Genomic DNA, 9,767 nt, shown 5'->3' on the forward strand with positions numbered 1-9,767 from the left:
AAAAAAGAATTTTATACATTTAATGTGTATCAAGTTAACTCTCCTAGGCATTTGACTTGGTTATATAGTAAAATATATGCAAGTGTGCATTTTCACAGTTTGTTGCTTATTTCAGCATGCAAAGTGATTTGCTTTTTGCTAACAATAACAACGAAGAGGAAGAATTATTGTTATTATCATTGTTATTAAGGATAAATTTTCTGTGACTGCTTAGTCAAATATTTTAAACAACTTGCAAGGTACATTCTCCAAACTGTCAGTTTGTTCTGAAAGCTGATTAAAGCTGCTATGTTTGGTTAAAAATATTTTTGACCAATATATTTGATCCACTGGCACTGTGTCAAATATCACTAAAAGTAGATATCAAATAAGTGAAAGGCTATTTTATGAAGACACGTGAATAACCATTACTCATGCCACCAAAGAAAAAAAATTTGTGAGCTTATCATGGAGCAGGAGAGTTTCAGCTTATAAAGAAGGAAAACATTTTTTTTTTTCCAGGAGAATGAAATAGTTGACATGACTTGGTACCAATCATGTGCTGAGAAAAAGGGTAGACTGAAAACTTACTTGACAACCCTCCTAGCATCATAATTTTACAATTGCCTAAGATTTTCAAACTGAGTTATATAATGCAATATGAAATATAAATGTTCACTTTGAAAGAATAGTGGGAATAATTCATTCTGAAGTGCAGATATGGACAAAGTTGTAGTTTTAAACTAATTTACTTAAAACATGAATAATAATATATGCATCCCTGACTAAGGAAATATAGAATGAGTAATCACACTGATTATAAATGCTGCTGAATTTATGACAAGGTTGAAAGCAGAAACTAGAAGAGGCAAGGGTTGAGATAAAGTATGACATGTTTCTATTTTTTTATATTTTAAATTTATTTTTATTGCATTATAACTTTTAAATGTTTCCTCTAACTAATTTTGATAAGGCTAAATTCATGAAGGTATATAAGTTGTATTTATGTATGTAGTGGCAATTTCTTCTCACAAGTTAAATAAAAAAGTAAACCATAGCATTTCCTCTAATAAATTTCAACGTCAATCTCATATTATTAAATATTAACATTGAGAAAATAGATTACACAATTTATCACTATAATGTTCTTTCATTTCATGCATGGTTACGTGAAATTACTTAAAATGTAATTATAGTGTGGCAATTGTCAATTGTTATTTAATATAGCAAATTTTAAAAGACTGATTTTTTTCCTTCACAATGTCACTGCCAACTGCCTCTTTCTATGTATTTCTATTACTATTTCTGTTTCACAGGAGGATGACTAAAACAGCCTCCTAACTTATCTTCTTGCCTAGCCCCTTTTTTTTTTCTCCAACTACTCTATATTACTGTGACCATGACACTCCTCTGCCCAAGGAAATGGAGTGAATTCTGATTTGCTTTCATATCACATTAAAGTTTCTTAATATGTACACCAAGGTGCCCTCAACCAAGAGGGAAACCCTTTTATCTAATTGCTTTTTATTTAATATCCTCAGCCAGAGCATTTTTGCCCTATCTCATTCCCTCTCATTGCTTCCTTTTGCAGAATAAATGCATAGCACTCTTGCTTCAAAATCCCTCAGCACCTCCATATGCATACATTCAATTTATTTCATAACATTGTACATCCAGCCTCATCATTGAACTCCATATACTCACAGCTGCTCCAATGCCAATATTTTAAAATATAAAAGCCCATAATTGACCACAGTTTTCAGTCTTTCAACTTCATATATACCTTCACTCTCAATAAAGATGTTCTTCACTGTAATAGTAAGATTAAGTTCTTCTTGTGTAAAAGTATGTGACCACTCTCACCTAGATCTCAAAATACCTCTATATTCACTATATCTCTTCAACTTTCCTGTCTCAGAAAATGAAGTGTCCAATGTTTGTGCCAGGCTCAGTCTCTCACTTTTTCATTTCCCATCCCCTTAAGTAATTAGTGCCATAGTGTTATAGATATCTGCATTTTGTTTTCCATTTGCACATTTTCTTAGCCTACAAAGCAGATCAGATATGTCTAAAACAACCAAGCAGGAAAATCATACTAAAGTAATCAACCATGTCTGAGTATGGATTCTCTTCAGGCTACAGCTCTTTCTCCTTATTTATTTTATATTTTACTTTACAGTGGTCAGAACACTTAACTTGAGATCTACACTCTTAACAAACTATTAAATGTACAAAACAGTGTGGTTGACCCTAGGTACACTGTTTTACAGCAGATCTCTAGAGCTTATTCATTTTGCTTGAGTGAAACTTATGCCCTTGCTTACCGATTGGCAACTTCCCATTTTCTCTTTTCCTCAACTATTGAAAACTACCATTTGACTCTTTGATTCTATTAATTTAATTATTTTGGATAGCACATAAAATTGGAATCATACAGTGCTTGTCTTTCTGTGACTGGCTGATTTCATTTAGCATAATGATCTTAATGTTCATCCATTGTTGTCACATATTGCAAAACTTCTTTTTTTTAAGGCTGAATAGTATTCCATTGTGTGTGTGTGTGCCCAAGTGTGAGTACTCATATTATTGTTCATTTGCACATTTTAAAAATTCATCTATGTTGGACAGTTAGGTTGTTTCCACATCTTGGCTATTGTAAATAGTGCTATAATAAACACAGGAGTAGTAACACCACTTCAAGATCCTGACTTCAATTCTTTTGGATAGATGCCAACTGAGATAACTGATTACTTGGTAGGTCTTTTAACATTTTCTTTTTTCTTTTTCTTTCTTTTCTTTCTTTTATTTATTTATTTATTTATTTATTTATTTATTTATTTTTGAGGAACCTCTGGACAGTTTTCCTTAGTGGCTGTGTTTTATATTTCCACCAACAGTATACAAGGATTGCAATTTCCCCAGTTCTCATAAACATTTTATTGCTTTGCAACTTTTATTTTAGTTAAGACAGTACATATGCAGGTTTGTTACCTAGGTAAATCACATGTCGTGGGAGTTTGGTGAAAATTATTTGGTCACATAGGTCATGACCATAGTGTTTAATAGGTATTTTTTTTTGATCCTCACCACCCTTCCACTCTCCATTCTCAAGTAGGCCCTGGCAGCTACTGTTCCCTACTTTGTGTCCATGAGTACTCAATGTTTTACTTACAGTTACAAGTAAGAACATGTATCTGGTTTTCTGTTCCTGCATTAATCTGCTTAGGATAATGGCCTCCAGCTCCATCCATGTTGCTGCAAAGAACATGATATCAAGTTTTTTATGGCTGCACAGTGTTCCATGGTGTATATGTACCACATTTTCTTTATCCAGTCCACCACTGATGAGCATCTAAGTCGATTCCATTTCTTTGTTGTTGCAAATAGTGCTGTAATGAACATATGCGTGCATGTGTCTTTATGAGAGAACAATTTGTATTACTTTGAGTATAAACCCAGTAATGGGATTTCTGAGTAGAATTGTAGTTATGCTTTAAGTTATTTGAGAAATCTCCAAACTAATTTCCATAGTGGCTGAACTAATTTATATTGCCCCAACAGTGTATAAGTGTTTCATTTTCTCTGCAAACTGACCAACATCTGTTATTTCTTGACTTTTTAGTAATAAAAAGTCTGACTTATGTGAAATGGTATCTCATTGTGGTTTTGATTTGAATTTCTCTAATAATTAGTAGTATTGAGCATTCTAATATGGTTAACCAACATTTTGTATGTTTTGTTTTTTGATAACAACCATTCTGACTAATGTGAGATAATATCTCATCAAGGTTTTGATTTGCATTTCTCTGATGATTAGTGACAATGAATATCTTTCTATATATATCAGGTGAACACTTCTATATTTTGTTTGAAGAAATGTTTTTTCAAATCTTTTGCTCATTTTTAGTTATATTATTGGGTTTATTTTACTACTAAATTATATGAGTTCTTTACATATCTTAGACTTTAACCTCTTATCAGATATATGGTTTGCAAATATGTTTTTCCATTCCATAGACTGCCTTTTAGCTCTGCTGATCATTCTCGTTTTTGTGCAGAAGCTTTTAAATTTAATGTAGTCCAACTTGTTTGTTGTTGTTTTTATTGCTTACTTTTGATGTCATATCTAACAAATCCTCAAACCAATGTCATAATTTTTTACTATTTCTTCTAGGATTTTTTTTCAGTTTACAGTCTTATATTTAAGTATTTATTCTATTTTGAGTTGTTATTTGGGTAACATGTAAGATAAGTCCAGTTTTAATTCTTTTATATGTGGATATCTAGATTTTCCAATATAATTGTTGAGGAGACTATCTACACCTCCACTGTGTATTCTTCACATTCTTAACGAAAATTGGCTGATCATATATGCTTGAATTAATTTCTGGGCTCTTTATTTCTAATTCATTGGCCTATATGTCTTTCTTTAGGCCAGTACAATACTGTTTTCATCACTGTATCTTGTTAATATATTTTGAATCAGGAAGTATAATTCTCTCAGCTTTGTTCTTTCTCAAGATTTATTTGACTATTTGTAGTCTTTTGTTGTTCCATATGAATCTTAGAATTGTTTTTATGTTTCTGTAAAAAAACGCTATTGAGATTTCAATATCAATTGCATTGACTCTTTAGATCACTTTCAGTAGCATAGACATTTTAAATACATATTAAGCTTTTCAGCCAATGAACATGGGATATATTCCCATTTGTTTGTGTCTTGTTTAATTTCTCCTATCAATGTTTTGTAATTTATCATATGCAACTTTTTCACCTGTTAGTTATGCTTATCCCTAGGCATTTTACTCTTTATTGTGCTGTTGTAAATGGGATTGTTTTTTCTTTTTTTTTTTTTAATTTATTTATTATTATTATACTTTAAGTTGTAGGGTACATGTGCATAACGTGCAGGTTTGTTACATATGTATACTTGTGCCATGTTGGTGTGCTGCACCCATCAACTCGTCATTTACATCAGGTATAACTCCCAATGCAATCCCTCCCCCCTCCCCCCTCCCCCATCCCCATGATAGGCCCCGGTGTGTGATGTTCCCCTTCCCGAGTCCAAGTGATCTCATTTTTCAGTTCCCACCTATGAGTGAGAACATGCGGTGTTTGGTTTTCTGTTCTTGTGATAGTTTGCTAAGAATGATGGTTTCCAGCTGCATCCATGTCCCTACAAAGGACACAAACTCATCCTTTTTTATGGCTGCATAGTATTCCATGGTGTATATGTGCCACATTTTCTTAATCCAATCTGTCACTGATGGACATTTGGGTTGATTCCAAGTCTTTGCTATTGTGAATAGTGCCGCAATAAACATACGTGTGCATGTGTCTTTATAGCAGCATAATTTATAATCCTTTGGGTATATACCCAGTAATGGAATGGCTGGGTCATATGGTACATCTAGTTCTAGATCCTTGAGAAATCGCCATACTGTTTTCCATAATGGTTGAACTAGTTTACAATCCCACCAACAGTGTAAAAGTGTTCCTATTTCTCCACATCCTCTCCAGCACCTGTTGTTTCCTGACTTTTTAATGATCGCCATTCTAACTGGTGTGAGATGGTATCTCATTGTGGTTTTGATTTGCATTTCTCTGATGGCCAGTGATGATGAGCATTTTTTCATGTGTCTGTTGGCTGTATGAATGTCTTCTTTTGAGAAATGTCTGTTCATATCCTTTGCCCACTTTTGGATGGGGTTCTTTGTTTTTTTCTTGTAAATTTGTTTGAGTTCTTTGTAGGTTCTGGATATTAGCCCTTTGTCAGATGAGTAGATTGCAAAAATGTTCTCCCATTCTGTAGGTTGCCTGTTCACTCTGATGGTAGTTTCTTTTGCTGTGCAGAAGCTCTTTAGTTTAATGAGATCCCATTTGTCAATTTTGGCTTTTGCTGCTGTTGCTTTTGGTGTTTTAGACATGAAATCTTTGCCCATGCCTATGTCCCGAAAGGTACTACCTAGGTTTTCCTCTAGGATTTTTATGGTATTAGGTCTAACATTTAAGTCTCTAATCCATCTTGAATTAATTTTCGTATAAGGAGTAAGGAAAGGATCCAGTTTCAGCTTTCTACTTATGGCTAGCCAATTTTCCCAGCACCATTTATTAAATAGGGAATCCTTTCCCCATTTCTTGTTTCTCTCAGGTTTGTCAAAGATCAGATGGCTGTAGATGTGTGGTATTATTTCTGAGGACTCTGTTCTGTTCCATTGGTCTATATCTCTGTTTTGGTACCAGTACCATGCTGTTTTGGTTACTGTAGCCTTGTAGTATAGTTTGAAGTCAGGTAGCGTGATGCCTCCAGCTTTGTTCTTTTGACTTCGGATTGTCTTGGAGATGCGGGCTCTTTTTTGGTTCCGTATGAACTTTAAAGCAGTTTTTTCCAATTCTGTGAAGAAACTCATTGGTAGCTTGATGGGGATGGCATTGAATCTATAAATTACCTTGGGCAGTATGGCCATTTTCACGATATTGATTCTTCCTATCCATGAGCATGGTATGTTCTTCCATTTGTTTGTGTCCTCTTTTATTTCACTGAGCAGTGGTTTGTAGTTCTCCTTGAAGAGGTCCTTTACATCACTTGTAAGTTGGATTCCTAGGTATTTTATTCTCTTTGAAGCAATTGTGAATGGAAGTTCATTCCTGATTTGGCTCTCTGTTTGTCTGTTACTGGTGTATAAGAATGCTTGTGATTTTTGCACATTAATTTTGTATCCTGAGACTTTGCTGAAGTTGCTTATCAGCTTAAGGAGATTTTGGGCTGAGACAATGGGGTTTTCTAAATATACAATCATGTCATCTGCAAACAGGGACAATTTGACTTCTTCTTTTCCTAACTGAATACCCTTGATTTCTTTCTCTTGCCTGATTGCCCTAGCCAGAACTTCCGACACTATGTTGAATAGGAGTGGTGAGAGAGGGCATCCCTGTCTTGTGCCAGTTTTCAAAGGGAATTTTTCCAGTTTTTGCCCATTCAGTATGATATTGGCTGTGGGTTTGTCATAAATAGCTCTTATTATTTTGAGGTACGTTCCATCAATACCGAATTTATTGAGCGTTTTTAGCATGAAGGGCTGTTGAATTTTGTCAAAAGCCTTTTCTGCATCTATTCAGATAATCATGTGGTTCTTGTCTTTGGTTCTTTTTATATGCTGGATTATGTTTATTGATTTGCGAATGTTGAACCAGCCTTGCATCCCAGGGATAAAGCCCACTTGATCATGGTGGATAAGCTTTTTGATGTGTTGCTGAATCCGGTTTGCCAGTATTTTATTGAGGATTATTGCATCGATGTTCATCAGGGATGTTGGTCTAAAATTCTCTTTTTTTGTTGTGTCTCTGCCAGGCTTTGGTATCAGGATGATGTTGGCCTCATAAAATGAGTTAGGGAGGATTCCCTCTTTTTCTATTGATTGGAATAGTTTCAGAAGGAATGGTACCAACTCCTCCTTGTACCTCTGGTAGAATTCAGCTGTGAATCCAACTGGTCCTGGACTTTTTTTGGTTGGTAGGGTATTAATTATTGCCTCAATTTCAGAGCCTGCCATTGGTCTATTCAGGGATTCAACTTCTTCCTGGTTTAGTCTTGGAAGAGTGTAAGTGTCCAGGAAATTATCCATTTCTTCTAGATTTTCCAGTTTATTTGCGTAGAGGTGTTTATAGTATTCTCTGATGGTAGTTTGTATTTCTGTGGGGTCGGTGGTGATATCCCCTTTATCATTTTTTATTGCGTCGATTTGATTCTTCTCTCTTTTCTTCTTTATTAGTCTTGCTAGTGGTCTGTCAATTTTGTTGATCTTTTCAAAAAACCAACTCCTGGATTCATTGATTTTTTGGAGGGTTTTTTGTGTCTCTATCTCCTTCAGTTCTGCTCTGATCTTAGTTATTTCTTGCCTTCTGCTAGCTTTCGAATGTGTTTGCTCTTGCTTCTCTAGTTCTTTTAATTGCGATGTTAGAGTGTCAATTTTAGATCTTTCCAGCTTTCTCTTGTGGGCATTTAGTGCTATAAATTTCCCTCTACACACTGCTTTAAATGTGTCCCAGAGATTCTGGTATGTTGTATCTTTGTTCTCATTGGTTTCAAAGAACATCTTTATTTCTGCCTTCATTTCGTTATGTACCCAGTAGTCATTCAGGAGCAGGTTGTTCAGTTTCCATGTAGTTGAGTGGTTTTGATTGAGTTTCTTAGTCCTGAGTTCTAGTTTGATTGCACTGTGGTCTGAGAGACAGTTTGTTATAATTTCTGTTCTTGTACATTTGCTGAGGAGTGCTTTACGTCCAATTACGTGGTCGATTTTGGAGTAAGTACGATGTGGTGCTGAGAAGAATGTATATTCTGTTGATTTGGGGTGGAGAGTTCTATAGATGTCTATTAGGTCTGCTTGCTGCAGAGATGAGTTCAATTCCTGGATATCCTTGTTAACTTTCTGTCTCGTTGATCTGTCTAATGTTGACAGTGGAGTGTTGAAGTCTCCCATTATTATTGTATGGGAGTCTAAGTCTCCTTGTAAGTCTCTAAGGACTTGCTTTATGAATCTGGGTGCTCCTGTATTGGGTGCATATATATTTAGGATAGTTAGCTCTTCCTGTTGAATTGATCCCTTTACCATTATGTAATGGCCTTCTTTGTCTCTTTTGATCTTTGATGGTTTAAAGTCTGTTTTATCAGAGACTAGTATTGCAACCCCCGCTTTTTTTTGTTCTCCATTTGCTTGGTAAATCTTCCTCCATCCCTTTATTTTGAGCCTATGTATGTCTCTGCGTGTGAGATGGGTCTCCTGAATACAGCAGACTGATGGGTCTTGACTCTTTATCCAGTTTTCCAGTCTGTGTCTTTTAATTGGAGCATTTAGTCCATTTACATTTAAAGTTAAGATTGTTATGTGTGAACTTGATCCTGCCATTATATTAACTGGTTATTTTGCTCACTAGTTGATGCAGTTTCTTCCTAGCCTCGATGGTCTTTACATTTTGGCATGTTTTTGCAATGGCTGGTACCGGTTGTTCCTTTCCATGTTGAGTGCTTCCTTCAGGGTCTCTTGTAAGGCAGGCCTAGTGGTGACAAAATCTCTAAGCATTTGCTTATCTGTAAAGGATTTTATTTCTCCTTCACTTATGAAACTTAGTTTGGCTGGATATGAAATTCTGGGTTTAAAATTCTTTTCTTTAAGAATGTTGAATATTGGCCCCCACTCTCTTCTGGCTTGGAGAGTTTCTGCCGAGAGATCTGCTGTTAGTCTGATGGGCTTCCCTTTGTGGTAACCCGCCCTTTCTCTCTGGCTGCCCTTAAGATTTTTTCCTTCATTTCAACTTTGGTGAATCTGGCAATGATGTGTCTTGGAGTTGCTCTTCTTGAGGAGTATCTTTGTGGCGTTCTCTGTATTTCCTGGATTTGAATGTTGGCCTGCCCTACTAGGTTGGGGAAGTTCTCCTGGATGATATCCTGAAGAGTGTTTTCCAACTTGGTTCCATTTTCCTCCTCACTTTCAGGCACCCCAATCAGACATAGATTTGGTCTTTTTACATAATCCCATACTTCTTGCAGGCTTTGTTCATTTCTTTTTCTTCTTTTTTCTTTTGGTTTCTCTTTTCACTTCATTTCATTCATTTGATCCTCAATCGCTGATACTCTTTCTTCCAGTTGATCGAGTCGGTTACTGAAGCTTGTGCATTTGTCATGTATTTCTCGTGTCATGGTTTTCATCTCTTTCATTTCGTTTAGGACCTTCTCTGCATTAATTACTCTAGCCATCAATTCTTCCACTTTTTTTTCAAGATTTTTA

The sequence above is a fragment of the Macaca nemestrina genome, chromosome X, assembly GCF_043159975.1.
Source record: "Macaca nemestrina isolate mMacNem1 chromosome X, mMacNem.hap1, whole genome shotgun sequence".
Classification (NCBI taxonomy): domain Eukaryota; kingdom Metazoa; phylum Chordata; class Mammalia; order Primates; family Cercopithecidae; genus Macaca; species Macaca nemestrina.